This window comes from Podarcis liolepis, assembly GCF_965112155.1.
Source record: "Podarcis liolepis genome assembly, chromosome: 2".
In the NCBI taxonomy this organism is placed as follows: Eukaryota; Metazoa; Chordata; class Lepidosauria; order Squamata; family Lacertidae; genus Podarcis; species Podarcis liolepis.
In genome coordinates, this window is record NC_139555.1 from 77,512,032 (window position 1) to 77,525,153 (window position 13,122).

At 43.0% G+C, this 13,122-nt stretch overlaps 1 long non-coding RNA gene across 1 annotated transcript in view; it reads left to right on the forward strand.

The window, feature by feature from the left end:
* The first annotated feature begins 8,678 nt into the window (after positions 1-8,678).
* Positions 8,679-13,122, forward strand: part of LOC310700118 — a 62,370-nt gene continuing 57,926 nt past the window's right edge. Inside the window, exons 1-2 of the long non-coding RNA XR_014522431.1 lie at positions 8,679-8,811; positions 11,802-11,920. This is a non-coding gene — a long non-coding RNA (uncharacterized lncRNA). The remainder of the gene's footprint in view (positions 8,812-11,801; positions 11,921-13,122) is intronic.

A 13,122-nucleotide genomic window follows, 5' to 3' on the forward strand; every position in this document is an offset into this window, starting at 1 on the left:
CTTAGTCATCTGGCTGGTGACTGTGAGAACAGGATGGTGGACTGGAAAGGCCATTGGCCTGATCCAGCAGGCCTTTTACTGTTCATCAATAAGAAACTAGCAGAAGAAAATGGCATTGGTGTACTGTCAAGCAACAGAGGAATGTTTGAATGGGAATCACTGGCTAAAGTAACGTTGCTGATAAATGTGGTCTAGCTTTTCACTTTAAAACCACAAAACATTTTTATAAAAATGTTAATGACTTACAATGTTACTAGCACTACCCTAGAGACATACAGTGTGTTAGCATAAAGTCAAATTTTGCTATCACATTTAATTACGGTGTGCTGGATCTCTAGTTAAAAAGGAGGTCTTTACAGAAGCACAGAACTTCCAGATAAAAATGTTCTTTAACCTTGACAGACGAGGCGATTAGAACAAGGATTTGTTACTTGCAAGTATTGCTTTTATATAAAGCTTTTGTTTTCATATACATATTGCAAAAGCATGCAAGTACCAGAAGTAAAATACTGAAATTTAGAAGTGTAATTTGTGATTCAAAAATAGCTGTCTGGTTAGGTAACCACTGCTTTGTAACAGCAAATGAAGCATAACTAAGACTTTTATGTTTTGTCACCTATTTCACAATTGCTGTAAGATCCATAAAGTGCTGCAAAACATGAAGGCATTGTGAAAAAGTCCCGAGGGAGAAGCTAAAGAACTGTGACAGCGTTCATCGTTAGAACTTCATTTAAATATTTCCTCTTTAACGTGCAACATCAAGGGTATGATGTGGCTTTGTTTGGTACATGTAGGTTATTACAGCACACAGAATCCTGCATTACGGTTCCAGCACAAGGGCAGCACCAGCTAGTGTGCTACATAAAATTAGTGGCAGCCCAGCATGGGGGTAGACAACTTTCAGCACCAGGGGGAAGCAAGAGAGGTGGGAGTGCTGCAAGCAACACAGCTGTACATCCACTCAGGGTTCAAATCTGCCCTCAGCCATAAAGTGTCAGGAGCTTGTCCTACACTCAGGTAGGACCCTGGTAGAGACACATGCCTGACTGGCATGTTCTCTCCCTCCTGGTCAGTTGTTCGGGAGCTTCAAAAGCTTTCTTCAGCCCGAACATCACAGCGACCGATGTCAACAGACATCGACACAGGGATCCGCAGAGTCTTCACAGCTTGCGTAACAGACGTCAGCAACTCAGCATTTTGGCTAATCTACTTTATTTACATATAAACACACACGGAACACTGCAACATGGCTCCCTCTCTCTCTAGCATCAGACAGCAAAGAGAGAGAAAAGAACAAAGGACAATAGTCCCACTTCACGGAACACGGTAACACAAACATCCTGTCTCTGTCACTTCCCACTCTGTGGCGTCAAAACATACACCGTCATGTGATAGACAAAAATCCAATGACTGCAATCATGGAGCAGGAATTCTAACATAAAGCTCCCTGCGTGACCTTGGGCTAGTCCCTGCCTCTCAGGCTCACCTACAGGCATGCCGCCATTCCTCAGTTCAAACCATACTCAAGGCAGCTTACAGCATGAAAAAATACATTAACTACAACAGAAGAAAAGTAGTCATAAACAAAAATTTAAACATTTAAAAATACAAAAGCAAACTGAACAATTTCCACATAAATCACAGCAAAATAAGATACCAAAAAACCCAACAGCAACACCCCACCCCCAACAAAACCCCAGCCCAATAGTCTATTCAACACCCTCAGCTCTTGTAGCTGGAGTCAGTCAGGGCCTTGCCGTCCCAGGACAAGTTGAAAATGCAGGGAGCAGGTCTTCCAGAAATCACAGCCAAGATGGTCTCTGGCCTCTCCAGCTACCTCAGCTTTTGTAGCGAGAATCAGCCAGGGCTCCCAGGCCAGATGGAAAAGGGCAGCCAAGATGGTTTATGGCCTCTTCAGTAGCCTCAGCCTAACTTACCCCCTACCAGGGTGGCTGTGGGGATTAAATGAGAAGGGGGAGAACCATGTATGCCAGTTTCAGTTCCTTGGAGAAAAAGGTGGGATATGAATGCAGTAAATAAATGATTATGCTTGCATAATAATGGCTGTGACACACATGCCTCCAACACTGCCTCCTGCTGCCTAAACAATAAGGATATACAGTCCCATCCTTCTAGTTTTGACGTTTTGACTACTGTCAGTTTCATGGAGCCGATCGTCTCTCTGGCTGCCACTCCAGAAGGACACAACTGTTACCCTTGTGGTGGAATTCAGGATGAACTCTTTAGCTGGGGTTTCCCACATCTGAAGCCGACTGTCTTTCTTCAGTCTCCCAGCCCTACATGATTCCTGGTACAAGATCTGTTGCCTCTAATTCCTGACCACCAACAATTATCCCACTGCTTTCCATTTACAGGCAAGAGGCTTAAGGGGTGATATCCAACAAATAAACAAATTATTGCAACCACAAGAAGTGAACATCTGCTTAGTTTGGGTTCAATGGAAGTGCAGGCACCCAGGGTAAACTAGTGGCCTTTCTCAACCCAAAACCTTGAGGTTGGAGGACAATAGATGTGAGCAAAAGCCTTTTGTTGTCTTTCTAAGCTTGCCAGCCAATCCTTCCCTGTGTTTAGGATCTCCTGATGGGGATCTTAGCTACATTCTGCTCACCTCTTGCCCACATAAACAAAATGCAATGAGAAGTATTTGGAACCAACAAAAGGATGCAGGATATAAGGAGTAATTAGATACATCTGTTGAGAGCTTTCCTCTCTTTTGTGAGTGATAAATAGGAAAACTCCACTTGCCATTTGCAAAGCTGCAGTGCTCTTCCCGTTTTTAATTTTGCCAAGTGAACTTAGAAATTAGAGATTATTGTAGGAACCGACACTTAATGAGTGAGCATCATTTAGAATATTCAGCGTTCCCTTACCGCCATCCAGTTTCCAAGCCCTAAAAAAAATAAAAATATTAAAATGCCACTAATAGGTTCCAGAAATATGTAGGATTGGATGCAAAAACAATAGACCTAGGTTACAGCTGTTCCTGCAGCTGCCATAAGCCTCAAATACCCCAGCCATGACAGTGATTGATAGCCAAATTACAGTGCCACTACATTTTTGTGTCAGACTAATTATTACACAATGCATCAGTTGCTCCAGGGAATTTCTCTCATTTAGCTGTACCCGAGATGAATTCCCACTCTCCTCTAGAATAATGTTGAATAAATTAGTGTGTGCAACTCCTTGCCTACGTATGTGTGTGCATGTTCATATACATGCCTGTGGAATAGTTTCTGGATGAGCCACAAACTATTGTTGCTGTTGTTGTTTAGTCGTGTCCAACTCTTTGTGACCCCATGGACCAGAGCACGCCAGGCACTCCTGTCTTCCACTGCCTCCTGCAGTTTGGTCAAACTCATGCTGGTAGCTTCGAGAACACTATCCAACCGTCTCGTCCTCTGTCGTCCCCTTCTCCTTGTGCCCTCCATCTTTCCCAACATCAGGGTCTTTTCCAGGGAGTCTTCTCTTCTCATGAGGTGGCCAAAGTATTGGAGCCTCAGCTTCACTATCTGTCCTTCCAGTGAGCACTCAGGGCTGATTTCCTTAAGAATGGATGCGTTTGATCTTCTTGCAGTCCATGGGACTCTCAAGAGTCTCCTCCAGCACCATAATTCAAAAGCATCAATTCTTCGGCGATCAGCCTTCTTTATGGTCCAGCTCTCACTTCCATACATCACTACTGGGGAAACCATGGCTTTAACTATACGGACCTTTGTTGGCAAGCTGATGTCTCTGCTTTTTAAGATGCTGGCTAGGTTTGCCACAAACTATTAGAAAACAGATTTTTTAAAGGCTGTAAGACGAGTCTGCTGAATCAGGCCAATGGCCCATCTAGGCCAGCATCCTGTTCTCATAGTGGTCTACCAGACGCCTGTGGGAAGCCCAAAAGCAGGTCCTGAACGCAACAGCACTCTCCTCTCCTAGGACTCCCACAACTGGTATTCAGAGGCATCCTGCCTTTGACAGTGGAGGTAGAACACAGCCATCATGGCTTGTAGCCTCAAAAAATAAATAAATCCAGAAGCATACCATTTTGGGAGTGTACTTGAACAGTCGTGGAGCAATGGTTATGTATTGTAAGTTCCAAATATGTCCAACTTTTAAGAAGGATTTTGTTAACAAAGTACCCCAGATATCCCCTGGGCACAAAATTGTTCTGCGTCATAGCCTTACGTTTCTCTTCACACAGCAAATTACCATGCTTAATGCTTCTTATTAATTACATAAGAAGGCAACTTCTGCTCTCATGCATGCTGAAGTAAGATTGCTAACTTTGCCAGCGTTTCTGTGAATTCATAAGCTCGGAAGAATCTGTCCCAGGAAGGGGAAGGCTTCTGCTATAATCTCTTCATTCATTGTATGCCTGAGGGTCTAATGATAACACTTGAAACGTAGTGCATAATAGCTTCAAAATACAGTCTAAAATGAGCCGCTAATCCTTAGCAAAGCTTTGTGAGTAAACAGGTTCTATGGACAGAGCGAATAATAATGCCTATATAGTTAAATGGCTCCATTTTCTTGCTTCGCTCTCTGACACTTTTCCTAAATTGTGCGCTTGGGAATAGCTTTTTCGTTTGTTTGTTTGTTTGTTTGTTTGTTTGTTTGTTTGTTTGTTTGGTAGTGGTGAGTAAAACCTACAATGAAGAGTGGGTATTTTTAGTGTAAACCACTATGTTTCTGAAAATAAAGAAAACAAAAGCAAAAAAAAATCAGGGTAGGGCCAAAAAGTAGAAATCTGAAACATGGCCTTGCTATGTCACCATTTCTACCTGTTCACTCTGTGAAGAGTATGCTAATATTGTGCAGAAAGTGCACTGGTGGAAGTTACAAAAGTATAAGACTGGGACAATTGCTAATTACAACATTGCTATTAAATGATGGGCTTAAAACAGGATTAAATCAAACCCCCTGTAAACGAGACACATCAACTCATGCTGGTACATGAACCAAGGGTTCTTAGAGATATGAGCTTCCTTTTGCTATAAAGGTGTCTTCCAGTGAAATCCTATCCTAGATGACGGTCATAGGAGCAAACTCCTAGGGCCTGAGGGGGCTTCACCTCCCCCCCCCAATAATATATTTGAGAGGGCTAGTGTCCCCCAAAGTTGATGGGCTTTGCCATTCAAATGGTGTGTGTGCACCGCATCATGTGATCAATTATGTGGAGTGGGGCTTACCTGAGCACCCCCAATATTTTATTCAAGTTGGCACCCCTGATGATGGTACCTCTTCAAGGTGCTCAACCTGTGGGGTGTCTGGTTCATCCTTAGAGGTGTCTGGTCAGGGCTAGGTATGGCGACAGCAGAGGGTGGTAAGAAAACCAGGTTTGACACATCAAATTTAAATTAAAGGGAATAAGTGTGCTGTTTTGTTTTGCTGTTTTGTTTAAGATTGCTGGACATCTGGTTCTAAATATTTATTATTTTTTATAAAGATAGAACACTGCTATGCACTTTGGAGCAGTTTCCTTCTGCTCAGTCACCAAGATCTGCTAACCAGTTTCAGCCATTTCTTCTGACTAGCAACATTTGCTCTCCAGTCCTTAAGGATATGGTGAACTGTTACCACAAGCAGCTGTTCCATACTCACTGTGGGTGAGGCCCTTTGTCCTGTGGCACAGCAGCTCCAGGATGGTGGAGGAGGAGGAATTCCTGTCCTTCCTACTTCTCAGAACCCATCAAAAGGAACCTTGGCTGCCAGGCAAACAAACATCCATGTATGACCATTGCCTGGTTGTTGCGGCTGCAGTGCCATCACTGGAAGGCTGCTTAGGCAAGGTAGATGTAATCTGATGACAAGTTAGTAAAGCTGTGGCACACTTTGTGGTTTTCTGGGTTGGCCTAGTGATCTGTCACTCCCTAATCAGGCATGACCCTGCAGAACTTTTCCCTCAGGTAGAGTCTACCTATGTAAAATGAGCAACAAAGCATGGGTGGCAGCCTGTGCTGTGACCTCTTAGTTTGCTTGCAGTTGTACATGGGGTTGATGGGATTTAGGCTGCTTCACTTCCCTCTCTTGTGACAGAAATGACATTGGGCAGAATCAAAACAGACCCTCACCCCTGACTTGCCCGTGGGATGGTGAGGATTAAAATTTGTATACCACCCTATACCCATAGAGCTCAAGGCAGCTCACAACATAAAATGGGATCCTGGATGCCTGGCCTGCCCCACACCGGGGTCCAGACTGGCCAACTCCCCAGGGTGCTGGGTGCCTCCCAACCATTCCTCCCACAAGGGCTGATTGGAATGATGAGCCAGTCCTTATCCTGCTGCCATGCCAACCCCAGTTACCTGCTGTCCAATCAATAAAGCTGTGGTCTTGTTACACCCGGCACTGTTGCCTATGGTGACTTATTTCCACCTCTCCCACAAACTGCATATCTGTGACTGCTGGACAACAGGGCTACTCTGTAAGCTGCTTGAATAATATGGAAGTGCTAAAAAATTAAGATGCAAGGCAGGAATCTAAGACCTTGCCTCCCAGCTCACTCCGTTTTGTCATTTAAAGGACGCTCTTTTCTCAGTAAGGAATGGTGCAATAAATTGCAAGAGAAAAACCAGGATCAATGAGTGGCCAAAATAAAAAATCATTGCTAACTGGAATTTGAAACAACTGCACTTCAGCTTAGCTTTGCATGCAAAACAGTTAACAATTTACTGCAATGCATTGTCATCTCAATTCATGTACAATAACTGGGCTGATTTCATGGCAACAGATTTCTACCAGGGCTATACTTATTTTCATTCTCTTCTGAAATGTTCTGCACATGAGCAGATATGAGTGAACCAGTCTCTTTAAAGCGTGGCATTAGCTGCTCAGCCAGAGAACACTTTCCCCTTGCTCTTCATTTCTCCCCCTCTTCTTTTCTGTTTTGCTAGGCCTAGTAGTACCCACTAATATGCCTGAAGCCACATCAGTCCGGTCAAATGAAATGTTCCATTTCAGCATGACACGTGCTCTTGAAGCTTCAAGAGTCACCACTTCCTTTATTCTAGAGATATTGTTGAAACATGCATATGCCTGCAAGTTATTTGCAGGAGGGCACCAGCAAACCCTCCTCACTACCAAAAATATCCTCTGTTGGGAATCGGGTATGGGAAATGTCTCCCTCCTCACCGTATGCCCTAGCCGGGCCAAGGGAAGTAGTCCTTCCAGCCCCACCAGCCAGCTGAGAATTTGGGTTTGCACTCTACGGGGATAATTCTTGCCAGTAAGATAGCAGAACCCATGTCCAGATTCTTCTAGTACCACAATATACTTCTGCAAGAGTTGGGGTTCTTTACCGTAAGTAAAGAAAATCCCTTGCCCCGTTCTGCTGTCCCCCTCCCCACCCCACCCACAGTTAAACTCAATGGATGGACAGACCACTTTGCAAATATATAGAAGGGAAGAATTGTGAACTCCCTGCGAAATTTGTAAGGCAGGAACAGGAGGACAATCTGTGGACAGGAAGGAAGATGCTTACCCAGATAGAACAGTTACCTTAGTACAGGCTTCCTCAACCTCGACCCTCCAGATGTTTTTGGCCTACAACTCCCATGATCCCTAGCTAGCAGGACCAGTGGTCAGGGATGATGGGAATTGTAGTCTCAAAACATCTGGAGGGCCAAGGTTGAGGAAGCCTGCCTTAGTGCTACACTGAAAACAGCCCACTGAAAGCACACCATTTTGACTGGCCTAGTGAAGGTGTTGCTCTACTATGGATTTTGTAAAATAAACAAATAAATATGGATCAGCTACCTGCAATTTTTATATTACATCTGGCCCACTCTGGACAACTGGAAACAACAGAACATGCCTTTTTTCACTGCCAGTACTATACAGATATACGAGCTAGGTTCATCTTACCTATACTGTACTACATAAATTTCCAGGTCGCACAGAACAACTTTATACCTCCCTGCTACTTCAAGATGAAAACCCAGATGTTACATACTCAGTTGCTAGATTTTGCGCTACCGTGATGGATATTTGTCGAAGGATAGTTTGCCCCACAAACTAGGCCCAAAATGCAAGGCCTGTATTCCTTCACACTCCCTCCCTTATAGTCGCTTTTAACCGTTTGTCCTTGATTCTAACTTTTAAAGCTATGTATGCTATAATTACCTTTTAACTACTAGTTTTTATCCCTTAGCTGTTTTAAGTCATGTGTTGTTTATCTGTATGTTTTATCTTATGCTGGTCTGTGACTGAAATAAAGTTTGATACTGATACTATATTACAGTGGTACCTCAAGTTAAGAACTTAATTCGTTTTGGAGATCCGTTCTTAAGCTGAAACTGTTCTTAACCTGAGGTACCACTTTAGCTAATAGGGCCTCCCACTGCCGCTGCACCACCGCCATGCCATATCTGTTCTCATCCTGAAGCAAAGTTCTTAACCCGAGGTACTATTTTTGGGTTAGTGGAGTCTGTAACCTGAAGCGTCTGTAACCCAAGGTACCACTGTACAGTACATCTAAGTATCTCTGTTACCTCTTAGGCAGGCCACTTCCTCTCTATGTTAGAAAAACACTGGGGCCTAATTTGAATAGTAGACTGTCTGGCATCTGGTGGGCTCTGGAATTGTGTTGTGCTCTGGATTGGCTCCTCCCTTCGGTTGTTCAGTTAAGTTCAGTTGGAGAGGCCAACTGTCATTCTAGCTTCATTCTTGCCTCAAGATGTTGTTTTAGTTTCTCTCAGACAGGATGTTATTGTGTTGCAATTTTATTATTTAACATGTGTGAGCCACTTACTTTGCTGAAAGAAAAGAAACTCTGCTGAAGAATGGTGGAATATCCTAAACTGGGTGAGTGAGGGGATATTCCCAGTCTGACAGGGGGGTTGATTTTTATTTTTATTTTAATCACCCGACCCTCCACAACACTCTGTAGTCCATTTTACTCAAGCGTGTGTGCCTTTATTCCAAAAGAGAACTTATTTTGTTCACTTGCAAAGTTTTATCAACTACAGTGGTTCGCTACTTTAAAATGATTTGGGTCATTCTATTCACTGTGTGTGTGTGTGTGTGTGTGTACACGTTCATTTCCTTATAACCACATTTGTTGAAGAGGGCCACCTCCCATGTGCACTTCTTGCACTGTTTTTGCTCTTGACAAGCTGTGTCAGGTTACACCATAACGCCACATCATTTTACTTATTGCATTGTGCCTAGTGCAGCCTAATGCTATTTGACACAGTACGCAGGATAGCTGCAAACAAACACATTTTTCTGTCAGCTGTCTTCTGTTTTGAAGAGGAAGAGGCCAAATCAAAACTATTTTAACACTATAGTGGATAACGGTTAGAAGGAAGTGTGGCAGAAGAAGTAGGGTTTCATATGAAAAGTTTTCAAGGGGAAAGGAAATAGGTCAGGGGGCAGGATCGTTGGGCACCTGCCAAAGCAGAGGGTTCCCCTGGGTCCGTTCCTCCTTCTACTTGTGGTCACTTCTTGTTCACCTGTCACCTCTAAGCAAGAGAGTCGTGAAGGAAGGAGGAAGCAGAGCACTCACTCACCTTGATCCCTCGCTTTGGCCAGATGTACAAAAGAAGAGGGGGGCTGATAACATTTTGCTCAATGGCCCGTTAAAACCAGTGCTAGAGCAGATTAGTGTTCTGGGGTGAGCAACTTATATTTGAAGAACATTGAACCCTGTAAACTCTAGCCTCCTGTGGAGCACTGTCCTTTTTTGGCTCTTAGAAGCTACCACAGAAGACAGAGAGGTACTCTCTGAGGAGACTCTGGGAGAGTTGTTTCATAGTTCTGTTTCTATCTCACCCTACCACAGTGATTGTTGGTAGGGAAGGTAATGTGTACACACACACACACAAATATTTTTGAAAATTGAAAGAACCTCAGCCAAATATTTTTGGACCTCGTAACCTGACTGTGCTCTTAATTTTACTTTTGTGTTCAATAGCCTTTGCTGTGTATTAGTGTTTCCTGTTCTTCATGCAGTGCCCATCTGAAAACAACACTGGTCTTGGTGCATTGTGTTATAGTTGATTCCCTGATTACACCCATATCCTTTTCCACTCTACCTAAGAAATAGGCTCCTGAGTTCATTTGAAACACTATTCAAAAACTATATCGTTCAAGCAAGACTGATTATAACATGTCCGGAAAGGCAAAACTGTCCGTTCGGATCAAATCAGCACCCAGGGGATTTGTTGCTAAGATTTATTTGAAGAATGTGCCAAGAATTAAGAAAGTGTATAGGCAGAACTTCCTCCTTCCTCCTGGAACTATAAACCCCCATTTATGTGTGACCTAATTTATAGTCGTCTATAGTTCACACAGGCCGTGTTTTCTGTATTTCTGCTTTGGAGATCAACTGAGGCAACACTGTTAGGTGACTGGAAATATCAAGACAACAACCCTGTGTGCCTATTGGCTGTATCCAAAATAAACAAGGAACAAAAAAGGCAGAAAATAAACACCAGACAAAAAAGAACCCCCATGGGGATAAAAACAAGTTCTATCCAGCTGATCACGTTCACTAACCACAAAGGTTCAAGGTCTACTATGTGCATATTGCTATTTGGCCTAGATTCTACTACATTTTAAACAACAATTTCAAAAACCGACAAGAAACCTGGCAAACTATTCAAATATTACTTTTGCCAAGAGCAATAGGTAATAACACAAAATCTGAAGTTTGTGATAATCAGTGACATTCAGTTCAAATGAAAGCTGCTCTGCAGATTGGCTCTGGTATCTTTACAGATTCCCATTTTCACAGGGATTAATGTACCCTTGCAGGCCTTACTTATATTTAGAACTGAAAACTGAGACTCTCACAATGCAGCACTGTCAGTGTGAGCTCAGAAGCCCTACTGAGTTCAGTGGGATTTACTCCTAGGTAAGTGTACATCCAGTTGCAATCTCAGGCTCCAAAGAAGTGCCTATGAATCCAATTTAGGACATTTTTGAGCAGACACCAGTGATATTTTCTCTCTATTTTTATTACTTCCCCTTGTATTTATATTATGCCTTTCTTCGATCATAGGACCCAAAACAGTATACATATGCTTCCCAGGTGGTCACCCATCCAGGCACTAACCAATGTTTCAGCAAGTAATGGCCTCATTTGTTTTAGACCAGAACCAGGAATCAGGCCCAACCCCCAACCTGCTTTTTCACTTTGGGGAAGTAAATGCTTTCAGGTTTCCATGGGGCCACAGTCATCTCTGGATACAAACCGTGTAAGGAGGATAGGAAAGGGTTTAATGGAGGCGGTGTTACTCTGTACACCAAAGGGGACATAAAGTCCAGCCAACTAGAAATCCCCAAAGGGGCAGACTCCTCCATGGAACAGGTGTGAAGTGCAATACAGTGGTACCTCAGGATACATACGCTTCAGATTACATACGCTTCAGGTTACAGACTCTGCTAACCCAGAAATAGTTCTTCAGGTTAATAACTTTGCTTCAGGATGAGAACAGAAATTGTGCTCTGGCGGCACGGCAGCAGCGGGAGGCCCCATTAGCTAAAGTGGTGCTTCAGGTTAAGAACAGTTTCAGGTTAAGTATGGACCTCTGGAACAAATTAAGTACTTAACCTGAGGTACCACTGTACTGGGCTGAAATAATAATTTAGTACTGGAGATGTACTATTGCCCACTGACCAAAATGCCCAGGGTGATCTTCCCAGGGTAATCTTCCCAGGGTGAGATGGAAAATTAAATCAAGAAGGCATCCAAAGGAAGAAATGTAGTTGTAGCGGGTGACATCAATTTCCCTTACATAGATTGGATAAACAGATGTTCTGCTCATGACAAAGGGTTCATTACTTTCTAGATACCATAAAAGACTGTGGCCCTGGATTCACTCTTCTGTGGTGGCCAAGGCCTGGTGTGAGATGTGTTGTTGAGCCAATTGGAAACAGTGACCATGGTACTATCAAAGTCAACATACATGTAAGTAGAATAGGAACTAGGGTTGTGGAAATCTTTCCATTTCAGTTACTTTCCATTTCTCTCAGTTTCTCATGTTTATGCACACTTTACCTTAAGTATATGCATTTTTGTACACGTTACTTAACTAGAGAACTACACTGCAAAATTTGGAGCAGTGTGCACTTTGAAGGATGGCTGTCTTTCAGTGCTCATGCTATTTTCCAAAAGTGTAAATTTAGGTAGATTTCGCCTTTAAATATGAACCGAATCAAGTTTCTCCCTCATCCCTAAAAGGAACAAAGACATTCTACGCAGAAGTATAGAAAGATTTCTTTGGTGGTAGTGGTTGCGGGTGGATGGGGTGGGCTGGCAGGACATACCAGAAAATGTATTAAATCAGATTTATATACTGAGCTTATCACAAGTAGAAGAGGGGGAAAGAAAAGGAAGGACTATGGGCGCAGGTATGGGACAGAATGTGTTGGTGTGTCCCAATGTCAAACAGGTGAGCCTTTTACTTATCACTCTCAATGTCTTCCCCTTCTTTCTCAGCTTGTGATTTTTATGTGTGAAGCATGAGAGACAGGATTCTAAATGAAGCTCTTACACAATCCTGCAGATAAACACATTTCATGCTGAGCGCAGGCTGGAAAATAAAGGGAGGATTATAGCTCAGGTCCTTTGCTGTTTTGAAGCGGATCACCCCAGGGCAGCAATAGAAAAGAATATAAAACAAAAGTTCATAGTGATTCAGAACAAAATCTTCTGACCCTTCAGAAATGGCAGTACTATTTTCCAGTACTTTGGTCTCTATAATGCAGAAGATTAAATATCTTCACTAAATATGTAAACTAATTTGTTCAAGTGTATCTTGGAAAAGTGAAAACTTACCATTCCTCTATAATCGGGGAACCGATCTCTTCTTCACTCAGCCACTTGATAGCTACTTCTATTTAAACAGACTCTGTACTTCTGAATGTAAACAGTTCCTGTCAATGCAAGCATTCAGCAGCAGATCCTGCCACTGGCTGGAGCACATCGTGTGGGAAGATGAGCAAGGATCGTCTTGTAATGCCCCATTTCTGCAACTCCCTTCCCTTGGAGGTATGACAGACCCCATGGTTCTTTGACTTCTTCTGGTTATTTCTCTTCATCCAAGCTTTTTAATGAGGCCAGATGTAAATTGATGAGTGTCTGCTTGCTGTATTGTTTAGGTTTCACTC